Raw genomic sequence first — 23243 nt, 5'->3', positions numbered from 1 at the left:
TCGTAACAGTATATATGGATAACTAAATGCATAGATCTCTCGCCAACTTGCAACTGGAAAGTGTGGTGAGTTGAGGGAAACCTTCATTCTACAATGGATTGAAATAAGATGTTGTGAATGAATGAGTGAATGAATATATTCATCGTATTCTCGTGTCCCCTCCCTTTGCAAGGGCGGGGGGGGCAATTTCTCCCCTAATTTATTTGCCCCTTCCCACCCTGCCAGTATATGTTTCGGACCCTCGGGTTGGTGCTGGAACGGGGTTACCATGCAGGGGCTTATCCAGAAACAGGTTGGGTTTTTGTTTCGTTCGACATGGTTGTTACTGGTGTGAATAAAGTTGCTTTCACACCTCTGTAAGAGTGATGGCTGGTCGTGGTGCTGAGTTTTTTGGAGATTCCCTTTCACCTAAGTGGTGTGGTGGCAGTGTCGGGAAACATTTCCACGCACTCTTCACCCTGGACTCTGAAGACGGCAATCGGCGTTAAATCACCGTTACGAGAGACATCGTAGCTGTATTACATTCTACAACGTACCCCGTCAACAAGATGGCTTCTACACACCATGCACCAAAGCAGTGGTCACTCGGCAAACTGAAACAGTGAATTCCTTTGAAAATTGGAGACACAATTTTATTTACATTTTATCGCTTCCGTACTTCGAAAAACCATAATTCAAATTCTCCAATCTACTTTCTCAACAACCCTGTCAAAGAGATTCATTCACGGAAATGCTTGGGTCTCACTCTCAGCCATGATCTCTCTTGGGCAAGCCACATTTCACAGTTTGCCTCAAAAGCCAGATGCCAACTGGGCATCCTCCTTGTGGTGCCATGTGAAGTGCAGGAAGGAAAGCATACAGCAGAGATGGACTCAGCAAGGCACCGCCAGGTTTTAGAGGAGGGAGACAAGTTTTAAAGCTCATTCTTAAGATTGGACAGATATTGTTTTCTGGCTTTTCTGAGAGTTGACACACACTTGTTGCGGGCTTTGTGGAATGATCTGAGGTTTCCTTTGGTCGGACTTGCCTTCCAGGAGGAGAATGCAAGTTGTTTTAAAGCAAGTTCCTCACCACAGGATTCAGAGTACCGTGAGCGGAGGATAGGTAAGATAATATTTAAGATGAGGTGGGATGAATCAGAGAGAGAGAGACACAGAGACACAGAGAGAGACAGAGACAGAGACAGAGACAGAGACAGAGACAGAGACAGAGACAGAGACAGACAAGTGCCTCACCACAGGATTCGGAGTACCGTGAGCGGGAGGATGGGTAAGATAATATTTAAGATGAGGTGGGATGAATGAGAGAGAGAGAGACAGACAGACAGACAGAGAGACAGAGACAGACAAGTGCCTCACCACAGGATTCGGAGTACCGTGAGCGGGAGAATGGGTAAGATAATATTTAAGATGAGGTGGGATGAATCAGAGAGAGAGAGAGACAGGTTTCTGTGGAAGAATTCCCAGGCTGAATTCATGTCAGTAGCGGTGGATATATGAGAGCAGTCCTGGAGTGTAAAAGTAAAAAAAAACAAAAAAAAAAACCTATTCCTCTTTTTCCCATTGAAACAATGCCCCGACATTTGTGGATTTGGCATTCACGGAATTTTCCGGAACGTATCCCCCACGAATGTTGAGGTATTACTGTATGTAATAAGCTAATGCTGTCTGTTTGTCTTACTGTCTGTCGCACTCTGAAACACAGAAATGCTCCTCTGAGAGAAAAGTTCTTATTTAAAAAAATTATTATTCGGTGTTTAAATTGATACTTATTTGCCCAGATGTCCAGGCCTCGACTCTTACTCAGAATCGACTTATCCATGGTTTAATATACTGAAATGCATAAATTGTATAAACTGAAAAAAAAATTGAAAAGTGATATTTAATGAAATACATTGTACTAGCCGAAACTCCGTCACAGACGGATTCCGTTCCATGAGCCCAATATGACAACCGTGGCGGCTCTTGTAAGAGCCGGATCCCAGTCGATGTACTCCATGGCCTTACCTAATGAGGCCTACAAAACGTCCTTGTACACGACATTTTTGGTGTACACTACTCCTTGTGAAGAAGTCCCCTGATTTGTGCACGTGTCTACTTTGACGTACAAACACCGTGTCAAAACCGAGAAAAAGGTGACACGACCGCTAGGAGGGGCACAAAATTAGTCCTTCAGTATTAATATATAGATACAATGTTTCTTGTTACATTTTTTGTGTCAAATTCACATTCTGAGGTAGTCAGCATGTGCAGAAGAGGGTTTTACATTGCAGACGCTATTTTCGAGGAGTGGAATTACACCTCTCAGCGGTGACGGTCTGTCGACGACAGACGTAATAACGTCAGCGAATAATCGATGATGTCATGACATGCTTACGCCTCTCAGCGGTGACGTCACACGTCGCCATGTAAAACGAAAAGTGTTTATTCTGCTTCACAGTTGAAGTTTGACTATTGGCACTATGTGCGATGCACTCTTACAGGTACGAAGTTTCTTTCAGTCCAGGTCACAGTACTGAGAAAAACGTGACGCGACCGCTAGGAGGAGCACAAAATTGGTCCTTCAGTATTAATATATAGATAATAATTGTTAATTTAACACGCACTACAGCAAGTTTCCATCTAACAACGTAAAAGGAAACAAAAATGGGAAAATTAGCCAATTTGACTTCAACTCCATATTGACTTATAAGCCGAAATATACAGTACGTAAAAGTTGCTTCAAATGAATTCAAACCTACGGAAAATTATAATCTTTTAAATCGGACAAAAAAATTGAACCTGGGCAGGGTATATACGGTAGGCAACCAACCACTGCCTTGATCACTCCCCCTGAAAAAAAATTTTCTTTGCTGTGATGTATACCGCATTATGTTTGCTGTTAGAAAATGATTTTTTTTACTTTATGAAAAATGCTCTCTGAAAACATTCTCCTCTCCCCTCACCTCCTGAAACACAGAAAATCTACTTGGAGAGAAAAAATTAAGTAAAAGTTGCTTCAAATTAATCCAAACCTTCGGAAAAATTGTAATATAAAAAGCAAAGTTGTACACAATAGATTGCATCTTCACACATACAAAGTGAAGGGAGTACAACCTTTAGAACTGAGAACTTCCCTAGTAGATGGATTGGATGTGGTGGCGCAGTCCCCTGGCGTCAACGGTCACTCGATGTGTTGCCCTTCGATGACTTCTTGCGGGGGCATGTCAGGAATTGTTTTCCAAACCTCTGTTGCTGACATGGAAACACTTCGTGCAAGGATATCCAATTGCATCAGCAGTGTGACGAGGGGTATGTTGGCCAACATGTGGATTGAAGTGGATTATTGTGAGGATTTGTTACGTGTCACTAAAGGTGCATATGTTGTGGTGTACTGAAGAACACAAGAAACTATGAATTGTGTGACAAGATACAAAAAAACCCACATCATTGTATCTCTGCGGTTTTAGTTGTAATAAAATTTTAAAACCGGAACAAGACTTTGTGGACAGCCTGTACTTCGTTCCGAAGCCTAAAATTATCTTTACATTGTTATGGTTGTGGGGGTAGATGGAAGAATTTCATTGGGAATTTAGCATTGTGTGGAGTTGCTTGGTCCGTGGACGAGTATAAAGCATCTCGATGTAATTAAGTTAGGGACCCTGTGAGCTTAAGTGTTACGTATCACCACACGAGGGGTGGTGTGGTGTTAATTAGCCTAGGGAGTAAGAATAAGTTCCCCAGTATGTGATTGCCATCTGTGATTTTTTTTCCCTATCTTTTTATATTTCAAGCCAGGCAGTAAAGGTGGGAATCACATCCCTAAAACCACAACAAATGGGCAGAAAGCCCCGTCTTCCCGGGTTTGGTGCGTGCAGGCGAAGCCCTGGAGGTGGAGGATTCTGAGACGTATGACACCTTAAGAGAAAGAAGGAGCACACAGGAGAGGTGGCGGATCTTAAGAGAAAGGAGGAGCGCACAGGAGAGGTGGCGCATCCTAAGAGAAAGAAGGAGCACACAGGAGAGGTGGCAGATCTTCAGAGAAAGAAGGAGCGCACAGGAGAGGTGGTGGATCTTATGAGAAAGAAGGAGTGCACAGGAGAGGTGGCGATCTCAAGAGAAAAAGTGAGCGCACAGGAGACAGGTTGCGTAGTGGGAGGCTTCCTACCGCATAGGACGAGAGATCGGCAGAGTGCACACACGAGGTCAGTGTGAGGCACGCACGAGGAAGGTGGTGCTTTTTGAAGAGGATTGGAGTTGGCTTCTGCACTCTTGGAAAGAGAAATGCTGGCACATTTTGAGAGCCATCGGACTCAGTTGGCTTGTGCATTTTTAGCCATGATCAGAGTGGAGGAGCGAGGTGCAGTCATGAGAAACGGACCCCGAGCCTCGTGTATGTCATAAACCATTACACTGGGGCTTTGAGCCTTTATATGGAGTGCCGCTCACGGATTGTCTGGCATATGTCTGCCTGGCTACGAGAGAAATGATGGTGCCATTTGCACGTGACTGCATGTGCAAATAAAAGTTCCTCCATTCCAAGTTCCACAAGGATCAGCTCTGGGCCAAGCTAAGTATAGCAATCGTTTGGAAGGAGGGTTTTTATTTTTATTTTGTTTTCCCTTTGTCTGTGTGCGAGGTCTTGACTGTAGGATTTATTTATTTATTAGGTCATCTCTACCGAGATGACCTAATAAAGCTGAACCAAATGTCCGTACGTCCGTCTGTCCATCAAAATTTTTTCTTTCCGATCTTGATGAAACTTAGTATGTGGGTACAGGTCGACGAGTGTTGCACAACGATATAACTTTTGTCCGGGTTCAAGGTCAGGGTCAAGGTCACGAGGTCACGTAAGTTATAAAAATCGCCATTTTCAAAACCTATCTAGTCTGCCATTCTACAACATATTCGGCAACTGTTTATTGATTATGACAGTAAAAAATATTATCTTGTATCTAACTGGACAGATTTTTGAATTTCCGTCCCCTTTGGCCGCCACGTAACCTGGAAGATGGTCAAAAACACCTCCCGGTACAAAGAAAACTTTTTACTTCCAATCTTGATGAAATTTGGTATGAGGGTAGAGGTCGATGAGTGATACCCAACGACATATTTTTTCCCGGATTCGAGGTCAGGGTCAAGGTCACGAGGTTACGAAAGTTGTGAAAGTCGCCATTTTCAAAACCTATCTCGTCTGTCATTTTAGGAGATATCTGGCAACGGTTCATCGATTATGATAGTAAAAAAATACCCCCGAGCGGGAGTGCCGGTCATCTCTGCCAGAGGTCGACAGAAGCAAAATCAAATTAGGGACATCTATAATCAATTCCATGGCTCGTGGATCGCATAGAATGCAGATCGCAAGAACAGTCGGTCACTTAAAATAAATGATGAAGGAGACACTTTTCTGAATAAGTGATCCTGACAACAGCAGGCGCGCTTTAATGCTAATTTATGTGATACCTGGGGTTCCACAAAATGGTCGGTAATATGGGAATTCTGGAACGTGATTATGATTGACCGTGTTGTAAACTCTCTCTAAAATGATCATCCGAGTCGATAACCAGTGATTGTAATGATCAATACAACTCGGCAGAACTCGTATTTTTGCCGAACTCAAAAAAGTTCAAAAAGTAACTCTGTGCCAGACTGGAATAGGGGCAGTTCATAAAGTATGTACGCTCTACTTCTGGGTTTCAAAACCACCCACCCCCCTCTGTATGCAGGCTAGTGACCACTCACCCACCTCCATTTGTGTCTCATATCACATCACAATACTTGAAGATTACAATGAACTGTAGATTTATCTCAAATGCATCAGTAATTATTAACTACGGTAATACAGTAATATGGAACAATTATTGATGTCCACGGATTCAACATCACGTCGAAAATGTTCCTGTGAACGGGGATATTTTCCCCCCTCGCGATGACGACAGGCTCACCTTCATCTTGTGAAACGCTTTCATGTAGTCCGACACCACTTTCATAAAGTATGTATGCAGCCGTCGTACCACCCAGCCGCCCCTGTACGCAGCCCGTACGCGGGCTTTAAACCACCCACCCCCTCATTTTTGTATGTACTTTATGAACAGCCCATACGGGGCAAAAATATGCAAAAATTTGCGCAGGACCCAGAGCATCTTCAGAGATTTGCGCCGGCCTCCAGATGACCACTTCAAATTAGCACCGGACATGTAAGAATTAGAGCGAAGTTTGAAGGGCTATAAAATCGGAACGAGAGCAAATTTCAAAAAAATGGCTCGTGTTGTTCTAGATAATAGTCCATAGTATCTGAATCACTAATAACATTTGATTTCTCTTGATAAATGAGGGAGGAGATACGATTTGAAATCGACGATTTTCGCAACTTTGACAGCCTCGTGACCTTGACCTCGACCTTGGACGACCTTAAAAGTTATATCGTTGTGCATGTCTCATCGACCTCTATCCATTCCACTATTGGTTATTTGTCTCCACTCGGTTTGATTGTGGATGTACGGGCGGACAGACTTCGAGACTGGCTTTATTAGGTCATCTCTACTGAGATGATAGAGATGACCTAAAAACATTATAGAGATGACCGTCGCCCCCACACGGGGGTAATTTTTCATATTATTATAATTTCCTTTTGAATTATTGGTCTTTGTAAATATCTGTTTCATTTTCATGACATGTTCATTTTGAAGAAACTGTTTTCGTGTAATTGTAGTGGGTTCGAGGATTACCCCCCTTGCATCCCTTTCATTCGCCATACTGGTCTGCCATTGCTCTCCGCCATGCCCTTTGAGCACGTGGTAAAATCTCCGAGGATCAACGTGTCCGCCTCCTATTAATAAGGAACCGCTCGGCCCTCCCGTTACACCAACTTTGGTCTGGGGGTTAACCTGAGCCGGCCACCCCCGCGACAATATAATCAACGGTAAGTTTACCCAATCAAATTGTTTGAATCAATCAATAAGTTCTTAAACTAATTTTACTCTCTTCTTTTCTTTAAGTGCCAGATGCATACAACAGCTCAAGCCATTCCTTGTTGAACTTACTCTTTTTGAACTCTTTCAACCAGATCATCAATTTGGATTCACACCAGGTCACTCTACTTTGGACATGCTACTTCTACTCTCCCATCAATGGATGGATGCTACACTCCCAAATCGCTGTCAGACATGAGATCAGGTCTGTCTCTCGAGACATTTCTAGCTTTTGATATCGTCTGGCATCCCACCTTGCTCTTCAAACTCTGCTTATGGCATCCAAGGCCAAATCCACTGTTGGATAAACTGACTTCCTCCACTCACATAGCCAATCTGTGGCTCTCAAATGAATCCTTTCATCTCCTCACCCTGTCAAGACTGGAGTACACCAAAGCAGTGTAAAAGACCCCAACCTATTCCTAATCTTCATCACCGATCTATCTGACTCTGGAAACTCCTCTTTTTTTTCTTTGCTGAGGACTACACCCTCTGCCATGACATCCTTCAGATAGACAGGCAGCAACCTCTTCCCCTCTCTTCAAACTGACAAAATTTCAAACTGAAAAGTTTTGACAAAATCAAAACTGGTCAATCACTTTGAATATGTCTTTCAATCCTGACTATTTCTCACTCTCACTCTCACTCTTGCTCTCTCCCCAAAAGGATCATATGGCAAACCCTCTTGTCTACTTTCTTAACAACCCTCTCAAAGAAGTTGAGTCACTCAAACTCTTGGGTCTCACTCTCAGCCATGGTCTTTCATGGGCATACCCCATTTCAAAGTCAAAAAAAAAACTTTCGAATTTCTTTAACTGTAAGAGCTGACAAACCTTTGCAGTTATGTAACAAGCCCTACACACAAGAGCTGACACACGCTCGATGTCATCATTTCACAAGAGGAAGATGGCTTTGTGTCGGAAGTCTCAACAAATTCATCCTTGCCATCTGATCACATGGCTATTGGGTGTTGTCTCCTTACTGCACGTCCCAATCCCATTCATAATCCTATTACAAACCGAAAGCTGAAGGATATCAGTGTTGACAATTTCCAATGGGATATATTGACATCTATACTTCAAGTTGATTCACTGAACAGTTTGGAACAACTTTTAACCCGTTATAATACTGAGCTCTGTGGAATCCGAGACAACCATGCTCCACTGTTGAATAAAGGTCATCCTGAGACCTCATGCTCCATGGTACTCGGATGCCCTTCGAAAAGCCAAGCAGGATCAAAGGAGAACTGAATGGTTAGCACTTAAGTCGGGTCTTCAAGTTCGTAAGGAGATATACCAAAGTCGATGTAAGGCATACAATAAATTATTTTATCGCTCAATTGCCGATTCTTTTCTGGTCAACATTGACATCTCTGACCAACAGAGTCTTTTTCGTTTGGTAAAGCCTTTGTTTTCGCCAGCCCCCAAAATGATTTTCTACGCCAATATGAGTGTCCTCAACCTTAACAGTTCGTCAACTGCTTTGATGACTTTGTCGATCAGAAGATCTGACTTCTACCAGACAAGCTCAATCAGCAAGTAAATGAAGACCGGTCAGTTGAAGTCATCGAACACTGTGAAGCATCCATGGGGGAGTTTGTTACTGTCCCGGAAGATGAAGTTATCAACATCATTAAGGCTGCATCCACCTCATCTTGTGAGCTTGACCCCTTCCCAACTTCACAGTTGAAAAAAACGCATCCCTTGTTCTACTGCCTGCCCTAACGAGAAAAAGCAATACTAGTTTGCAAACGGGGGAAGTCTCTGTTTTGATGAAACACATTCTTGTGACCACTCAACTGAATAAGAACAGTCTCTCACATGAGGAGCTCAGTGGCTATTGCCCAATATCTAATCTTAGAGATGTAACGAAGGACAGCTGCTGTTCAAATAAATGGAGGAGTGTTTGACTGCCAATAATTTATTGCCCCAGACCCAGTCGGCATATAACAGAGCATATCATTCTGTTGAGACAGCCCTCCTCAAGGTGCAGAGTGGCTCACTGTTAGCCAAAGATGGCCACAGAGTAGCTGTCCTTATGCTTCTCTATTTCAGTGCAGCGTTTGATAAAATAGACCATTGGATATTGCTGCAGAGAATTGTTCATGCACTTTGGTTTCACTGGCAATGTTTGACAGTGGTTTTCTTGGCGAATACTTGGTGAATAGAATACATGTCATTAAAATAAATTACATCAAGTCAGATACATACCATGACAACTGTGGTATAGCCCAACGGTTTGTCATGGGACCAATTATTTTCACAATGTACAGTGCTCCAGTTGTTGATAACATAACTGTGCATCACATACAATCAATGGTTTATGCAGATGATACACAGCTATATATTCTGTTCAAACCATATGAACATGAGGACTCCCTGGATCGACTCAATGCATGCATCGTTGATGTTAAGCTTTGGGAGACCCAAAACAAACACATTAAACAATTATAGGATGGAAATCATCCATTTTTCCTCAAAGTTCCTCGCAGTCCTCATCCACTGACCGTGGTGGTTAGCGATGTCAATGTGTCTCCCATTGTCCATGCAAGAAACCTTGGTGCAGTCACGGATCATCACCTAACCATGAAAGAACAAATTAAGAATGCTTGCCGCTCTGCCACTACAGCAATTAGATGCATTGGACAGATTTAGAACTATCTTGTAAAGCAAGCTACACTCATTTTGGCACACTCATTTGTTGCCAACCAATTATATACCTGTAACAGCTTGCTTTATGGTCTACCACAATCTGATGTGCATCAGCTACAACATGTACAAAACACTGCTGCTCGAATTATTGAGAAAGCTCCAAGAAGGCAACTTATCTCACAAACGCTATAAAATCTCCACTGGCTTGAAAAATATATGAAAATAGAACAGTTTTTAAGATCATTATACTCACTTATGAAGCATGAAACAACATGAACCCAGCCTACATAATTGAAATGATCACCCCTTATGTACCAGCACACACCTTGACATCTGCAGTCCAATTCCTCACCATTGTCCCAAAAGACTCAACTCATTTTTAGAGCATTTAAAGTAGCTGCTCCATCTCTGGAATTCACTCCTTCTACACATCCGTCAAAAAATCGATATATCGTTAACAAATTGAAGAAAGTTGTTTACAATCTTTATATACCGCACTCAGCTTTACCTGGAACAGTGGAACGTATTCCATCAAAACGTACCAGGCAGTAGGTACAGTAGGTTTTAACTTTTAACCCTTTTTAAAAGTGTGTAGCCAGCCTACAAACTTTTAAAACATCGCCTAAAACACGTTTTTTTTTAGCAAACACCACATTAAAATTCCCTTGTTACTGTTCTAGTTTGTCTATCTGAAATAAATGTTGGTTTGTGTAAATATTGTTAATTTCAATTTATTTTATTTTAGGCTCCGTTGGTATCAATTTTTTTCTGACATCGATATATCGATGGGCTCCTACTGGTTTATCGGTATAAATAGAAAAAGTAGTTCCTCATGGGACTTTTTTCCCCCATGATTAGAACCGTTATTTTAATTCCAACTTCAACTTGTATTAAAAAATGGTTTTGTTTTAAAGCGAGATCAGTATTGGTAATCGGCACAGGCCGGTATCTCAATCGCAGATCGCCATGCCGGTAATCGGTATAGGCCGGTATAGCTATCACGGATCGCCATGTCGGTAATCATCACAGGCCTTCTAAAGCACACTCGATTGATATAAAATAACCAATGGCAATTGCTTTAAAAGCAGCCATGATGGAGTCTTGATGTCATACATTCCACTGTTCTAGATAAAGCTGAGTGCATCAAAGCTTTTTAAATAATGTAGGGTATTTAAAGATTGTAAGTACCTTTCTTCGATTTGTTAACGATATATCGTTTTTTTTTTAACATAGCCCAGGGTCCTTTGTCCAATTTCCGTTTACCTGGGGGGGCGGGTCACATGGTTTTCTAGCCGAGGAATGCACCCTCGATTATGCACTGATCTTATTTTACCTTCAGATCTTGATGTGATGCATCCAAGCAAAACTGCCAGTGCCATAACTGGAGCCAATTTGTTGGGGAATTAAAATCTCTCAGGCTAACATGAGGTGTGATTGCTGCTGGACCAATGAAGGAAAAGACACATGAAGCAGATCGGAAAGCAATATTCAACAAGTGGGGGATTTATTTACAAGAAGAGAAGGCCGTGGGGAGCATGCAGTGAGTTTCAAAACAATCAAAAATGTACAAGGGATTTTGATAAAGCACAGGGACAGAGAGCAGAACTATCCTGATTTATCTAACTTATACACGTTATTTATCTAAACACGTTACGAGGGCGCCCACCACAGACTCATCTGCGGAAGGGTAGATCAAGGGGGAGAGATAGAGCAGTGTGAGGTTGTTGCGACCTCTTTCTTATCCCTGTACGTACACGCGGGCACGTGCTGATCCAAAAGTGGGGAAGGGGTGGAGGGGAGGATGGGAAGGCAAGAAATGCAGGAGTGTGTTGGTGTCATGCCGATGCGGGCTGCTGTGTGCTACATTCGTCCTTGATCCCCTCTGGTCGGACAGGAAACAGGGCTACTCGCCCCGAGGGTTCGTTAACTTCTATTGATTCGTCGATGGGGGCACCCTCGCAGCTCCCATGGCTCATGGTGGATGGACAGGCAGCTTGGCCCAGATCACGGCTCGGCTCTGAAACAGCTCAGTTCGGCTCAGAAAGTAGCAGTGCTCTCCTGGTGACACGACTTGCAACAAAACGTCGTGAGAACAGAACAGGTTCCACATATAAAAACCAAGCACCACTATGGAAGCAATGACTCGACTGACAGAGGGAGATGCTCAAAAAGGAGACAGGACAGATTCAGAAATTCCAAAGAGGAAATCAAAGTCCAAAACTAAAGAGGAGGATCCAAGATATATACACATACATACACATAATTGAAGACAATGACCTAGAGATAATGGGTGTTAAAAACAAATGGAAAATAGAAGTGATAGCAAGGAAAATAAAAACTATGATGAGGCTAACAACAGGAGCAAACAAGGCCAGATGTTTGAAAACAACCCAAAAACATTCTACTGTGAACTAGGGAAACAGAAGCAGAATTGGTCATCCCCTTCTGAAAAAGATTTACTGGAACAATTCTGGAAAAGTATTTATGAAGATCGAAAAGAACACAATAAGGAGGCGGAATGGATCTGAAACCTGGAGTAGAAGAAGCAACATCTTGAGGAAATTCCTCCAGTAATAATTGATGCAGAAAACATAAGACAACAACTTGCAAAGATGGCAAAATTAAAAAGCCCTGGCCCAAATGGGATCCCAAACTTCTGGCTAAAGCAACATGATGCTATCCACATTCACTATGCTCGAGGAAATGGATGAATGACTCACAGAAGGTAACACCTTCTCCATCCCAAAATCTGAAGAAACCCAACTACCTCACAAATCCTGGACAATAACCTGTCTATTAACAACGTACAAACTTTTAACAGGAATCATCACCAAAACAACGTGCCACCACCTAACACAAGGAGGCCCAGAGGCAGAACAGAAGGGATGCAGGAGAGGATGCTGCAGAACAATAGACCACTTGCTACGAAACAAGGCCATACTCGAAAACTGCAACACCAGAAGAACCAAGATGTCCACAGCCTGGATAGACTGCAAAAATAGCTTTTGATAGTGTCCCACATTCATGCTTGATAAAGTGCATGTAAATGGACAAGAAAAATCCCAAAATAATCAATCTGATTGAGAAAGCCATGGATCTATGGAATACCACACTAATCCTGCAGCATTTGGAAGGAAAGATCAAAATACCAGGAGTGAAGCTACAACACAGGATCTTTCAAGGAGACAGGCTTTCCCCCCACTGTTTTGCCTGGCTCTGAATCCACTAGGTAATATCTCATTAATGAGCAAGGACACAGATACACCCAAACAACCATAATAGAATGTCTAAAGAAACAGGAAAGGTGACTTATCTACTTTACATGGATGATTTAAAACTCTTTGCACCGAACGCCGAAAAATTAGCAGAACAACTGAAATTAGTGAAACGGCCAGGTCAGGTATGGGAGCATGCGCTAGAGCAGCGCTTCGGTACTCTGACAATATCCAAATGGAATTTGGCCCAGATAAGTGCACCAAGTGCACATTCGTGCAAGGTAGACCAACAAAAAGAGACAACATAAAAATCGACTGAGATACAACAATACAGGAGCGAGACAACAAAGCATCTTACAAATACCTTGGGTAGAAGAGGGCCCCCAAATATGTCATTAAAAATGCTCCAAACAATTACCAAAGAGTACCTGCTTAGAATGAGGTTGATCCTGAAAACATCTCTCCCCAAGGAACAAAATCAAAGCCATAGACCAACTTGCAGTACCAGTGGATGCCTGGTGTTGGCTTAATGGTTAGGGTGGTAGGCTTGGGATCCGAGGATCCTGAGTTCAACTCCCTCTCGACTGTTGAATTAATACCAGGTGGGGTTGACTCTGCTTGTCATCCTTCCGAGGTCGGCAAAATGATTGCCAGCTTGCTGGTATCCTGTGTCGGAGTGGCGACCCTTCCAGGATTGTGCTCAAGAGCCAAGGAGACTGCTTAGGCAGCACCAACGCTCTGCACAGAGTATGGTCCCAATGGATGGATGGAGTACCAGTGTTCCAATACAGCTGCAGAATTGTAAACTGGCCACAAGTGGAAATCAGAAAACTAGATATCAGAACAAGGAAACTCCTCACATTCCAAAAATTGTTCTACAAAAATGAGTGCATCCTGAGAATGTACCTGCCGAGGAAAGAAGCAGGTGATGGCCAAATGGAACTCAATCGAGTGTAAAGAGCAACAAGTAGGATTAGCAGTGTACATGAAAAGTTCAACAGACTACCGAATACAATTTGTACACAAGCATGAACACAAAATGCCAGAAAAGGTATCTCTCGCTCACCTTGCAAAAAACTTCCAAAAACAGGTGCGAATAGAAGGTGTCATGCACCAAACCAAAACAGCAACAAATACAGCACAACAATTGCAAAAAAGACAAGGAATATTCAAGGTGAAATACCAACAGATATATAGTGACAACTGGGAGAAAGACAAAAGAGCAGGGAAATATAAAAAAAAAGTTTGACAGATTGGTGAACGACAAAGAAAGGTCACTGGAATGGTGAAGAAGAGGTCAGCTCAATTGAGATGGAGAACAAATCATTATAAATGCCCAAGACCAAGGACACAACATGAATGGCTTTAAAACAATGGCAGGACTGAGCCAATCAGACAAGTGTAGATTTTGCAAGGTAGAAACAGAAAGCTCGAGACACCTCCTATCAGGATGTCAAAAAAAAAAAAAACTCATGTCAGAGCAGCTGTACACACAAAGGCACAACAATGTATGTAGAGTAATCCACTGGCACATCTGCAGAAATTGCAATCTCCCACTTCTATAAAACTCATGGTAACATGAACCAAAAGCAATAATTGAAAACGAGGAAATAATTCTCGCGTACGACGTGATGATCCCATCCAGCGTGAACATAGAAAACAAAGCACTGTGATCGGACATATTACTGAGATACAAAAAGGAAAAAATTGAATTGCTATTTGAACATTCAGTACCCAGTGATTTTGGTCTGTATAATGCAGAAATCAAGAAAATGACAGAATATCAAGACCTCAAGAATAATGTGAAAAGATCCTGGAATCTGCAGAGCGTCAAAATTGTACTTGTGATAATTAGAGCAATGGGAATGATAAAGAAGAACTTCAAGATCTGACAAACCATCCCTGGGAGCATTATCACAAACAAACTGCAGTTGGAGGCTGTCGGGGTCTCAGTGATGATCCTGAAAAGAGCCCTCGGAACAAAACTCTCTGAGAGCAACACAACTTCACAATTTAGCCCATGAATCATGATCCTTCACCAAAATGGAGGTGGGTACTTCGAGTCCTGGGAGGACTCTGTTCGACCTACTGAAACCCGAATTATGGAGATAACAATCAATGACACACATATACACACACACACACACATATTTATTATTTTCGATGAGTAATTTCCTTGTAATGAAAGTGTACCTTGTTCAGTTTTCAACACATTGTTTTCGTTTTTAAAATGTACATAAACTCAGAGGTGATGTTGAGTATACAAAAGTGGATGTGTACATTTCATATAACTTTAAAGTGTACCTGTACATAACTTCTTTAATGTAAACATGTGCAAAATAAATACCTCTGGAATTTCCCTGGCCTCATGATTAATTAATTATGTATGCAGGCATTTCACGACCAAGCTGATTTTCATGGCCTCTAATTTTTATTTACTTCCCTTAACATGTGAATTACATGTCCATCAGTTTGTTTAGAAGCCTTGGAAAGTCGGGCAAAAATCACAGAGGCCTATGAACCCACAGAGCTATGCAGCGTGAAAGAGATGGCAGTGATTTCTCGGTGGCTGGAGGGAAGGGTGTGGCCTGGCTAATGGTCTGTGCTCATGACGCTGTGGGAGAGAGGGGAAGGCGTAGCCTGTAGAATGGGTAGCGCTTATGACTCGCAGACAGGAATTGAGCTTTATATCTAATATATAAAGCTCTTTCTAACCACTGACTGATATTAAAGATCGGTACCTTCCAGATGACGTAGAAAGCTGAAATTTTGCGTGCCGATAGACATAAAATCCGGTACACCAGGAAAAAAATCACAGAATCGACGTATAACATCTATAAATAAAAATATAAATAAATGGGGAAAAAATGCAGGTGGGCGACCCAAGACAATGGGGAAGCACGGTAATTTTGTGCCGACATACATTGAAGCTGATCACTAGGAAAAATCACAGAACTGTCGGAGGGCATCCATGATTGAAAATATAAATATCTGAATATAAATAAATGCAAAAATCAAATGCAAGTGAGTGACCTGAGACAATGGGGAAGCACGGTTCGTATGCTTACACACAATGTGTAAGCATACCCCGCTAGTATGACATATACACATCTTACCAGGTAAGCCAAAACTCCACTTTTGTTACTACGGTGCTGTTGACATGAAATAATCAAAAGGCAACATTGCTTTGGACCCTCACAGCTTCCACAAGCCAGTTATCCCTCTGGTATTGTTTCTAACACCCCTTGCTTAAAAGTGAAAAGGATCATGAGGCCACACTTTCGCAGTCTGTATTCATCTCAAAAGTCAACATCAAGCAATCGACAATAATAAAAAATAAACCAATGTCACCTGCAGGGTGACCTGCATCTTGCCAAAAGGTGACCACGTGTGACTTCTTTAAGGTCACACTGAGGTGAACAGAGCTGCTACCACCAGGGGCGACTTCAGGAATATCTGCCTATGAGAGATTCCGATGAGAATCGTTCTACAGAGTAACCATGAAAAATATGCTTTTGCCTCATAACGTCACCAAATGACGTCATAATGTCTCAAGCTTGACATATCTAGAAAGCACTCGTTGAGGTGTTCAATTTGAGGTATTACATGATATGGTTCATAAAACTTGAAAATTTGACCTTGGGGTCAAATATGTTTGACCTAAAGCGCTAACCATGAAGGTCAAGGCCAATCGCCACCAAAAATTAATCAGCTGAGCGCCAGACCATGAACTATATTCCCATGAAGTTTGAAGACGATCCGATCAAAATTACTCAAAAAATAAGGGTTTCGTCGACTCCCCTGATTTGCGACAAAGTGACCTTGAACCTTGACCTTTGACCTTGACCTTCAAAATTTTGTGCACTGAAAGAGACCTCTATAGGCCTCTGATATGCGAAGTTACAAAAATTTCCAATGATAACTGTGCTCTGCAGAATTTTTTTATACGTGATTACAGACAAACAAACAAACAAACAAACAAAAAAAAAACATACAAGCTGACTAACATATCTTGCAAAAACTTTGTTTTGGCAAGATAACGAGAGTAATTTGACTGCGCGCAGTCGACGGGTATGCCTCCGCTCTCCTGCACAAACTCTTTAGTATTGACATATTTGACCCTTGACCTTTATTATATCTGGCCCAAAATCTAATCAGTTAATTGCCCTGTCGAACTTTACCTTTGTACCAAGTTTGATGAAATTCTGTCAAATATTTCTTGAGTTAGGGCGTAAACAGTGAAATTTCAGAGTTTGACCTTGACCTTTGACCCTTGACCTTTATCACATCTGGCCCAAATATAATCACTTAATTGCCCTGTCTTACTTTACCTTTTTACCAAGTTTGATGAAATTCTACAATTTGCTTCTTGAGTTATCGCGTAAATGAAAATCCGGACTGACTGACTGACTGACTTTGTACCAAGTTTTATGAAATTCTGTCCAATATTTCTTGAGTTAGGGCGTAAACAGTGAAATTTCAGAGTTTGACCTTGACCCTTGACATTTATCACATCTGGCCCAAAATTTAATCACTTAATTGCCCTGTCTAACTTTACCTTCGTACCAAGTTTTATGAAATTCTGTCCGATATTTCTTGAGTTCGGGCGTAAACAGTGAAATTTCAGAGTTTGACCTTGACCTTTGACCCTTGACATTTATCACATCTAGCCCAAAATCTAATCACTTAATTGCCCTGTCTTAGTTTACCTTTTTACCAAGTTTGATGAAATTCTACAATTTGCTTCTTGAGTTATCGCGTAAACGAAAATCCGGACTGACTGACTGACTGACGTAAAAAAAAGACTGCACAATGCTGATAGACTGACGGACAACCCGGAAACATAATCCCTCCGGCACCCTTGGTGCGGAGGCATAAAAATGCCAAAAAAGATGAAGTGAGCTCTCATGCTTCACAGGAGATTTCTGTACATCTTGAACTTGTCTTGTCCTGAAATTTTAAGTTGCATCCAGGTTTTAGAACATCCCACAGATCCAGTCATCCAACTGGCTTTAGCATAGGTAGGAAGAATAAAATAAATGTGCATCTTCCCTCACAAGGAACTTTGATGCAGGAGTAGGCCAATCAACCCATCAAAGCCTGCGCTGGTATTTCCAACTTATTGTTGTTTATCTGTGCTTTTTAAAAAAAAATATTTTTACATTGCAAGCATCAAGCAAGGCAGCACCAACCTCCCAGATACAGAGCATGTGGATGCTCTGTGGTCTAATCTACAGCATAGGCTATGTGAGATCACGCCAGACGGACAGGTTTGGTAATTTTGGGCGATTTTCTAATTTTTACAATCGTTGAATGGCGACGTGTGACGTCACCGTTGAGAGGCGTAATAATGCCACTCTAGAAAACAGCGTCTGCAATGTAAAACCCTCTTCTGTACGTGCTGACTACCTCAGAAAGTGCATTTGACACAAAAAATGTAACAAGAAACATTGTATATAAAGAAATTATATAAATCACATTGTGAACACTGGATATATTGTTGCGGCCCGGGGATCGGCTGCGAGCATGACCACAAGGTGGAGCAGTAGGGTCGACTCTGCCAAACACCTGGAATTTAGATCGTACCTTTCGGAAAACTCCGAGGGTACGGGTCCCTTACCGGACCGTGAATCGTCAATAATTCCACCACGTGGTACAGGGTTATTTGCCAAACTTCAAAATATCTAGAGACCAGGTGGCGAGCTACCGAGTATTCACACCCTCAACGGCACTCGTACGGGACGAGCCATATGCGCGCTCAACCCGTGCGTGACCCGAGCGGATGGTCGCCGAGCTTCCGTCGGTCCCAAATGCACACCACTATGGCAACAACGGCCTGTCTAATTCCCCAACACGCACCGTGTTAAACCAATCAAAGAAACACAAAAATGAGCCGATACATTTAACAAATAGGGTTTTAATTAACAGTAAGTGGGGAAGGAGGGAAGCACATAAGGGCAGAGTTATCACGACTAATAAGAGATGCAAGGCAAATAATGTACAGCGAAGGCACTTAACGATTTACTACTTAAAGACGGGCCCACCGACAGACACACACACAGATACCCAGAAGGACATGGACCTGTCCACCTCATGTGGTTCGGCTGATACGGGCGAACCAGGCCAGCGTCGAGATGCGATGATAGAACCAGGCACCAGCGAGAGGTGATGATAGAACCAGGCACCAGTGAGCCGCGATCAGACTCCAGGGCTCCGCTCAGCGCTCGTCCCGACAACCAAACTCTCCTCCTCCCCGTCTGATCGCGCCGCAACCTTATTCACCCTTGTCCGGGGGGGGGGGATGCCTCCTCCCTCCCTGCTTTCCCTCACTGGACGGTTTTGGCACGCAAAGTGCGCTAGTCACCCTATCATTGGCCAAAACAGGCGCCAAGGCTGTTGATTGGACCGGGAGGGGGGGGGGGCGTGACGGCCGTAGGTGCGGACCGCCCTCCAAACAGGCAGAGGAACACTATCCTGCGTGGGCTCCACCCACATACGTGCTGACATGCACGTAGGCAATGGCGTCGGTCAGAGCGAGGTGAAGGTGAGGGTGATGCTGGTGTTGTCGTTATGAGGATTTATGGATTTAATAATAAAAGAAAACCCTGACTATCAAAGTAACTCCGCAGCGCATGAAAATTCAATTACCCATTAAACAAGGGAAAGGGAGCTATCTATCCACATTTACTTATCGAAATAACTGAGCTATAGGACCTGTATGTTGAGTGCGCATGGCTTCCAGATTCGTAACAATATTGTTGTGGGGCCGAGTTTCGGTGGTGAGCACGACCGCGAGGTGGAGCAGTAGAGTCGGCTCCACCGAACAGCTGGAATTTATAGGTTGTCACCCCGGATAACTCCGGAGCCGACGGGTCCCTTATCGGACCGAAGATCGCCAATAGGTCGACCGCGTGGGATAGGGTCGATTGCCAATTTCAAGTTACCTACTGTAAATACCCACGTCATCCAAACTACCGGGGAAATTCACCCTCGGCAGGATCTGCGTGATCCGGGCCGTTACCGAGCCGGATCCGAGCCGTACCCCGAGCGGAGAATACCAGAATCCTGCCGGGCCGATTGCACGATTTCGGCAGCAATGAGGCCTCCTAGTTCTGGTTTGCAGCGCAGCAAACCAATGATAGAAACACAGAAATGAACTGCTACCTTCAACAAAAGGGATATTTATTTACAATAGGCAAGGAGGGGAACACAGAAGAGCAGAGTTTTCTGACTATAAAGAATGCAAATTTACACACAAGCACTTATGCAGTTGATACTTAAAGACGGGCCCACACACAGACACACACACAGAAATGGACCTCAATGGTCTTTATTGAAGGCTTCCAGCATGAGGACAGGTGAGCTGGCGACCAGAGCCTGTGCTTGGACCTGTCCACCTCGTGTGGTCTTCGACGCTCCGGCTCGGCGGGACTTGAACCCGCAACACGATGCCGCTCCAAGCACCAGGTACCACGCTCTCCAACCAGCCACGCACTAATCGACCAAGACCAGGGAGATCAGAGACGATGATGATCCAGCTCGGCGGGACTCGAACCCGCAACACGGTGATGATGACCACCACGACGACCACGACCACGACCACCACGACCATGACCCTTCTTCTTTTTTCCACCCAGCCTGGCGTTCCTCTTTATTCCTTTTTCCTCCGGGGTGAGCAAATCGCCGTCTGAGGCACTCTCCACCCTCATTGGACGGGGCATCGTGGGAAAGTCGCTCTCTGTGGCCATCTCAACCCCCATTGGCCGGCGTGCCATGGGAAAGTCGCTCTCTGTGGCCATCTCAACCCCCATTGGCCGGCGTGCCGTGGGAAAGTCGCTCGCTGTGGCCATCTCAACCCCCATTGGCCGGCGTGCCCTGGGAAAGTCGCTCTCTGTGGCCATCTCAACCCACATTGGCTGGCGTGCCGGGGGAAAGTCGCTTTCTGTGACGTGATTGGACAAGCGGCACACCCCTGCCTTCCTGGGCAGAGTCCCGGTCTGAGGCGATGGAAATGTCCGCCCACGCACATGGCCAAACGCACGTGGGCAATGGCGTCGGTGTGTTAAGTGAAGTGAAGGAGATTTGTTGTCAGCGAAACTCCACAGCGCACACATGTAATTCCCGTTAGACACAGGTAGGGGCCTAACTAGAAACACACACTTACCGATATAACTGTTCTATAAGGACCTGAATGTTGAGTGCAATAAGCTTGCAAATTCATAACAATGTTGACATCCTAACGAACCCTCACTTTAGAAACTTCGCGCAGAGTGCGGGTTTGGCTAGTAACCATTACACCACTGAGGCTGGTTAGGGTTAGGGTTCTTGTTCAGTTGAAGAAGTTTCAAAAGAAAATTACTGGGGGTTATGAATCTGTCAACACTTCATTAACAATACTCTCCATGAGCAATTGGAAGTATTTTCCTCTTGCCTCAAGTTTCATTACAAACTATTGTTTTATTGAAGAGGATACATCCACAGAGTACCTGCATATTAATTTATCATAGCCCCCCCCTCCCCCAGCCTTCCTCCTCCACCCTCAGTAATTGTATTATAAATGGATGAAAGCTGCTGATATTTTCATTAAAAAATAACATTGAAAACTATTGTTTTAATGGAAATTTTATTAAATTTGGCAAGAGTTGGGAAAGAAAGTTTATTCCATACATATCGCTTAATTTATGCTTAAAGTGTAATGTGAAAGACTAGTGCAACAAGTTTTCAATTTCAAGGAGCCTCGTTTCTCCGAAAATCTAATTGCTGTGCACTCATGTATGCCAGCAAATGGAGACATCGCTTAAAGTTGGCAGCTTTTAAAAAAGGGTTTGTCACCATTTGTTGTACCTTAAAGTTTTTGTTTTGTTTGAATGAGTGTCATAATTATGAGATACAGTACTTGTAACTTTTAGCAGACAATTATTGTACATTTCATGTTCTTCAACTTTTTCACCCAATTGGATACGTATTCCCCCTCCCCCCCCCAAAACCTTTACCTTTCCTGATAATGGGTTAATCACTCCATAGCCATCTACATATTACCTGCAGTACATTAAATGATGGAATTTTGGTTTGAACAATCTTTCATGTTTTGTGAACAATGGTTATTTTAGGGGTGTTCAGGAGTTGATAGAGGAAACGATGCACGTAGATGCATGGATGTATGGGTATGGTATTGGAGTGAAGACTGAGTAGCACCATTAAAAGTATCACTCTGTGCACTTGCCTGTTTCCCAACCCTGGATTCTCCTGTATGTTTGTCATTAGGGTTATTTGCTGGCGACATTCGTACGTCACGGTCTGTTGGCAATTCTCCTGAACGCCATCGAAGATTCATTTCCATGACTGCTGAAGAATGCTTGTCATCGAAGCTCTCTGGACCATTCGTCGAGGCAAGAGGGGGTGCCTCATGATGGGGTTTAGTAATGCGCATTTTAGTTCTTCCTTTTTACCTTGCAATTGCCAGAGCCTTCACTTTCTTTTTCTTCCATTTTGTTTTGGGTGGCAGAATAGTTTGTTGGTGGCATACTTGCAGTTTAGCCCTAGAAAATATTTAGTGTACAATTTTAAAGTAATTCTACAAATTGCTATTCTAATTTGACATGAAATAACATGTGACATCTATAGGAGATGGAATTTGATGTGACATGTGACATCTATAGATTAGGCAATTGCTTTCATCTGTCCTTGGGCTTCTATCTTGGGTGTAAGAATTGGATTCTTGAAGCTTATTATTGTTGTGTTTTCTGTACAGTTATCATTTCCTTTATGAGAAACACCCTCATTGTAAATTTCAAATTTATTTTTGTCCTTTCTTTTAAAGTATATCATATCAACATGCTTTCTGTGTTTCTCACATTAATCTTGTCAAAGTAAAACAAAGCAACTTTTCTCAACCCTTGGACTTACCCCTAAGTCTGGTCGAGACAATTACTTCTTAAGGTTCACCAAGACACTGCAGGCAGGTTCAACAGCATCAAGACAAGACTGTGCCGCTGATGAGGAAAATGGTGGCAGCAAGGATGCTGGGGCCGTTGCAGCTTTTGGCCTCGTACGACGTATGGCAGTGATTGGGTTGGCCATCGCTGTGTGCACTTACAACCCAGAGAACCTGGTATGAATGATATTGTTAAATTGAAGTCAACAAGTGTTTTGTTTCACTCTCCTTTTCATGGATTTTTTCCTTTCCACTAATTGTAGTTATTTTGTTTATTTAAATGAGGCATCCCAAGTTGTTTTCTTCATTGATACAATATCAAGCTCTTCTTTTTTTTCCTATAAGAGCGAGGCTCATGGTAGAGCAAAGTTAAATTGTTAATGGAGTAGCGGGACAACAACTGGGCACAACCAGCAAGAGGATAAGCAAATACGAGAAAAAGAGAGAGAGAAAATGTTGAAGTCATCAAGTTAGAGGGTTGAATTCGGGAGGGT

The 23243-nt window shown here is 43.0% G+C and overlaps 1 pseudogene across 1 annotated transcript in view; it reads left to right on the top strand.

Annotated features, from left to right (window-relative positions):
- LOC147022199 (uncharacterized) overlaps positions 1 to 23243 on the top strand; it is a 45771-nt pseudogene that overhangs the window by 5747 nt on the left and 16781 nt on the right. Inside the window, exons 2-3 of the transcript XR_015061110.1 lie at positions 22080 to 22229; positions 22729 to 22926. The product of XR_015061110.1 is annotated as an uncharacterized LOC147022199 (transcript). The remainder of the gene's footprint in view (positions 1 to 22079; positions 22230 to 22728; positions 22927 to 23243) is intronic.

This window comes from Eptatretus burgeri, chromosome 8 (genome assembly GCF_056783735.1).
Source record: "Eptatretus burgeri isolate ZD-2024b chromosome 8, Ebu_testis_v1, whole genome shotgun sequence".
Classification (NCBI taxonomy): Eukaryota; Metazoa; Chordata; class Myxini; order Myxiniformes; family Myxinidae; genus Eptatretus; species Eptatretus burgeri.
The sequence above is the reverse complement of the archived record's forward strand: the minus strand, read 5'-3'. Positions and strand labels throughout refer to the sequence as shown.